Consider the following 5,918-nt stretch of genomic DNA (forward strand, 5'->3'; position numbering starts at 1 on the left):
ACCACAGAGCAGTGATGACCACTGTACCACAGAGCAGTGCTGACCACTGTACCACAGAGCAGTGATGACCACTGTACCACAGAGCAGTGATGACCACTGTAGCACATTGCAGTGATGACCACTTTACCAAAGAGCAGTGATGACCACTGTACCACAGAGCAGTGCTGACTACTGTACAACAATGTTAATCACTGTACCACAGAGCATTGATGGCCACTGTACCAAAGAGCATTGATGACCACTGTACCACAGAGCATTGATGACCACTGTACCACAGAGCATTGATGACCACTGTACCACAGAGCATTGATGACCACTGTGCCACAGAGCAGTGATGACCACTGTACCACTGAGCAGTGATAACCACTGTACCACAGAGCATTGATGACCACTGTACCACAGAGGAGTGATGACCACTGTACCACAGAGCATTGATGACCACTGTACCACAGAGCAGTGATGACCACTGTACCACAGAGCAGTGATGACCACTGTACCACAGAGCAGTGATGACCACTGTACCACAGAGCAGTGCTGACAACTGTACCACAGAGCAGTGGTGACCAATGTACCACAGAGCATTGATGACCACTGTACCACTGAGCAGTGGTGACCACTGCACCACAAAGCAATGCTGACCACTGCACCACAAAGCAATGCTGACCACTGCACCAGAGTAGTGCTGACCCCTGCACCACAGAGTAGTGGTGATCACTGCACCACAGAGCAATGCTGACCCTTGCACCACAGAACAATGCTGACCACTTCACCACAGAGCAGTGCTGACCCCTGCACCACAGAGCAGTGGTGACCACGGCACCTCAAAGCAATGCTGACCACTGTACCACAGAGCTGTGGTGACCACTGTACCACAGAGCAGTGTTGGCCACTGTACCACAGAGCAGTGTTGACCACTGTACCACAGAGCAGTGTTGACCACTGTACCACAGAGCAGTGTTGACCACTGAACCACAGACCAATGATGACCACTGTACCACAGAGCAGTGATGACCACTGTACCACAGAGCAGTGATGACCACTGTACTACAAAGCAGTGATGACCACTGCACCACAGAGGAATGCTGACCATTGCACCACAGAGCAGTGATGACCACTGTACCACGGAGCAGTGATGACCACTGTACCACAGAGCAGTGATGACCACTGTACCACAGAGCAGTGATGACCACTGTACCACAGAGCAGTGATGACCACTGTACCACAGAGCAGTGATGACCACTGTAGCACATTGCAGTGATGACCACTCTTCCAAAGAGCAGTGATGACCACTGTACCACAGAGCAGTGCTGACTACTGTACAACAATGTTAATCACTGTACCACAGAGCAGTGATGGCCACTGTACCACAGAGCATTGATGACCACTGTACCACAGAGCAGTGATGACCGCTGTACCACAGAGCAGTGATGACCACTGTACCACAGAGCAGTGATGACCACTGTACCACAGAGCAGTGCTGACCACTGTACCACAGAGCAGTGCTGACCACTGTACCACAGATCATTGATGACCACTGTACCACTGAGCAGTGGTGACCACTGCACCACAAAGCAATGCTGACCACTGCACCACAGAGTAGTGCTGACCCCTGCACCACAGAGTAGTGGTGATCACTGCACCACAGAGCAATGCTGACCCCTGCATCAAAGAACAATGCTGACCCCTGCATCAAAGAACAATGCTGACCACTGTACCACAAAGCTGTGGTGACCACTGTACCACAGAGCAGTGTTTACCACTGTACCACAGAGCTGTGGTGACTACTGCACCACAGAGCAGTGTTGAGCACTGTATCACAGAGCAGTGTTGACCACTGTACCACAGAGCAGTGATGACCACTGTACCACAGAGCAGTGATGACCACTGTACTACAAAGCAGTGATGACCACTGTACCATAGAGCACTGCTGACCACTGCACCACAGAGCAATGCTGACCATTGTACCACAGAGCAGTGATGACCACTGTACCACAGAGCAGTGCTGATTGCTGTACAACAATGTTAATCAGTGTATCACAGAGCAGTGATGGCCACTGTACCACAGAGCAGTGTTGACCACTGCACTACAGAGCAGTGCTGACCACTGTACCACAGAGCAGTGATGACTAATGTACCACAGGGCAGTGATGACCACTGTACCACAGAGCAATGCTGGCCACTGTAAAACAAAGCAGTGTTGACCACTGTACCATAGAGCATTTCTGACCACTGTATCACAGAGAAATGCTGACCACTGTGCCACTGAGCAGTGGTGACCACTACACCACAAAGCAATGCTGACCACTGGACCACAGAACAGTGCTGACTTAATAATCCAGTTATCTCTCTCATCCTATTAGCTCATTGAACCGTTCTGCATTTGCAGGGGTCGAGACCCAGCTCCGGGTCTTGCCTCCTAGATTGCTGTTATTCTCATCACAGATTTCTGGCGTCTTAGACATTATCATATCTATTACTGAAGTTGTGTCATGAGCGTGCCTTCACTACTGTCTCCTCCAAATAACTCCGCTATTCAACCTGAGACTATAAGAAGGCTTTCTTACTTCCCCATGTCACCTATATTTTCGGGAAAAAAATATTATTACTAAAGAACTTTTGAAGATTGAAAAAAAATCATGTGATTATTTGTGAATGAATTATGTGATCGGGTTTAAACATTCAAGGTTGAAGTATATGACTTAGATTAAGCCTTGGAATATTAATGTATTGTGTATAAACCAAATTCCAAAATTTTACTTCATCCATAAAAATCTTATTAGATTACTGAGAATTTAAAACAGAAAAAAAGAAGGAAGAATAAAGAAACAAGAAAACTGAAAAACATTGTAAGTTTGCATTTTTATGGATATTTTAACTGCGTTTCATAATTTTAGTGAAATCTTAAATATCAAACTCCTGAAGGGTTTTATTCCAGTGTTAAAACTTCGACCCTATATTATCAGAAATCCTTGCTTGACTCCTGGGTAAACATGGCAGGGGTTTCCACAAAGTTGGACTCCAGGCTCATGGAAACCACCAGACACCCGAGGGCTGCTTCTCTTCAAGGATTTCTTTTATAATATGATAACGCTTCATGTAATAGGCTTCAAATTTTCAGCTGTAGTGAAATATTAGTATAGTCAGGTTGATGGAATTATTGTCATGTGCAGGTCTCTAGTATTAGTGAAATATTACTGTGGTAAAGTTCATGGAACTGTTACCATGTGCAAATCACCAGTGGACAGCTTTATTTCGACCATTTCCGATTATAGTTTACATGTGATAACTTGAGGAAGCCTCTTCTGATAGGCTTCAAACTTTCAGTTCTGGTGTATCTAAGCTAAAAGGTTGTGACTGTGACTGGAATAGGTAAGTGCCAATTTTAAAATGTTCAGTGACTTTGCTCTTTTATGATTAATAAACATATTTGACAAATTTAAAATTGTCATATTCCTTGCAGTAACTGGCGAATATTTCTTTTGGTTGGCTTCAAACTTCACTTTAACTTTTGTTTTTCTAACTGTTAAGTTGTCAATTAAATCAATTTCTGTGCAGTAACTATAGAATGCCTCTACTGATCGGCTTCCAACTTAATACGTTGGTATACCTTATTCAAAAAAAAATGCAATTAATTTTGGCTTGTGCAGTGACTAGTCTGAAAATTTTATTGAAGTGGGAAAAAACTGAATACTGGTTTTCATGCGACAGTTTGTGGATGCCGCTTCTGATCGCCTCTAGTTCATCACGGTCAATATTTTAAGAATGCAAGCTGAGAGAGGCTTCAAACCTAGTGCTGTTGTATTCTGAGACATGGGTTAGTGCACGATACTTAAAAATGCATATTTAAAAAGGCTTTAAACTGTCAGAAGCTGCTTTATCTAACTGGAAAGATCGAATTGGTTTAAGGCAGCGTAGGTGCCAAGGTACCATTTTTATGGGAGAAGCTAACATATTTGTTTCCATGTCATAACTTATAAATGCCTCTTATGACTGGCTTCAAATCTTCCATGCTAATATTTAGCTACATTATAAACTTGTGCAACACTCTTTACTGTTTCTCACCTGCACTGAGGAAGATAGGACTGATCTTACCAGACATGGCATGAGAACCATTACCAAGAATATTTTAATCTCCAAAGCAGGGGTCAAATAAAATAATCAATGTATAAATAATGAGACATACATCTGTGTACATTTGTTAATTTTAAAATAGTTTTTTTGTAGATGGTGAAGGTGGCGTGCCGGGAGTGATAGTTTGGTGGTGAAGCAGTAGTTAATGTAATAATGTAATAGACCTGGAATATATTGACCATGAGGTGCATTACATTGCTGTCTAGTTATAAAGGTGTCGTCGTGAAGAAAGAATCAAAAAAATAATTATTGTCATTTATTACACCAACATTCTCTTTATTCAAATGGAAATAACCATAAAGTGAAGTTACTCAATTTTAAGACATTTAATGAAGTAAACACTGAATATAGGGACTTATTATATATTATAATGAACTATGTCACGTATTTAATTCAGTGTTTCAACAGTGTTGTATAAATAAATGTACTATCTTTAATTTTCCTCATAAAATTTTTCACTGTTTTTTATTCTGTTGGCTTAAGGCTATGATCCACTACACACACACACACACACACACACACACACACACACACACACACACACACACACACACACACACACACAGCGAAAGCTAAGTCCGACCTTAAGGATTTGTACAGTCACATCAGGAGGAAAACAACAGTTAAGGAGCAGGTAGTCACGCTGATGAAGGAAGGAGGGAAGATCACAAGAAACCAACTAAAAGTATATGAGGAGCTCAATATGAGATTCAAAGAAGTATTCACAAAGACAAAAGCTACTCCAGAAAGACGGAGTGGTGGGGTGCACCATCAAGTGCTGGACACAACACATACAAGCGAGAAGCAGGAGGTGAAGAGACTGTCAAGTGCTCTAACATAACTCAAAGGCAAGGGGGCTGGACAGCACCTCTCCAAGTGTCCTGAGAGAGGGAGCAGAGGCGCTGTGTGAGCTATTAACAACAATCTTCAACACATCTAACGAAATAGGGCGACTACATAAGGTATGAAAGACAGCAAATGTAGTTAAATAAAAAAAAACATGACGACGTGTCAGTGTGGGCGGGGTTCCACAGGGGTCAGTCCTAGGACCGGTGCTGTTTCTGGTATATGTGAATGACATGACGGAATGAATAAATTCAGAAGTGTTCCTGTCTGCAGATGATGTGAAGTTAATGAGCAGAACTCATTCGGAGGAGAACCAGGCAGGACTGGAAATGGATCTGGACAGGCTACAGGCCTGGTCCAGAAACTGGCTCCTGGATTTCAACCCCACCAAGTGCAAAGCATGAAAATCGGGGAAGGGCAAACAAGATCGCAGAGACTACAGTCTAGGGGGCCAAAGACTAGAAACTTCACTCAAGGAAAAGGATCTTGGGGCGAGTATAATACCGTGGACATCTTATTCAAGACACCGTACACCGTATACATCAGGCTCATAATGGAGTATGCAGCACCATTCTGGAACCCACATGTGGTCAAGCACGTCAAGAAATTATAGAAAGTGCAAAGGTTTGTAACAAAACTAGTTCCGGAGCTTATGGGTATGTCCAATGAGGAGAGATTAAGGGAAATCAACCTGACGACATGGAGGAGAGTAGGGATAAAGAAGACATGATAATGTCATATAAAATACTGAGAGGAATTAGCATGCTGGATAGGGTCAGAATGCTTCAGAGATGTGACGCAACAAGGGGTCACAACCGATAGTTAAAAAGTCAAATGAGTCATAGGGATGTTAGGAAGTATTTTTTTAGCCAAAGTAGTCAGGAAGTGGAACAGTCTGGACTCTAGAGAGTGATGAAGAGGATGCTTCCATACATAGCTTC

This window comes from Cherax quadricarinatus, chromosome 1 (assembly GCF_038502225.1).
Source record: "Cherax quadricarinatus isolate ZL_2023a chromosome 1, ASM3850222v1, whole genome shotgun sequence".
Taxonomy (NCBI): domain Eukaryota; kingdom Metazoa; phylum Arthropoda; class Malacostraca; order Decapoda; family Parastacidae; genus Cherax; species Cherax quadricarinatus.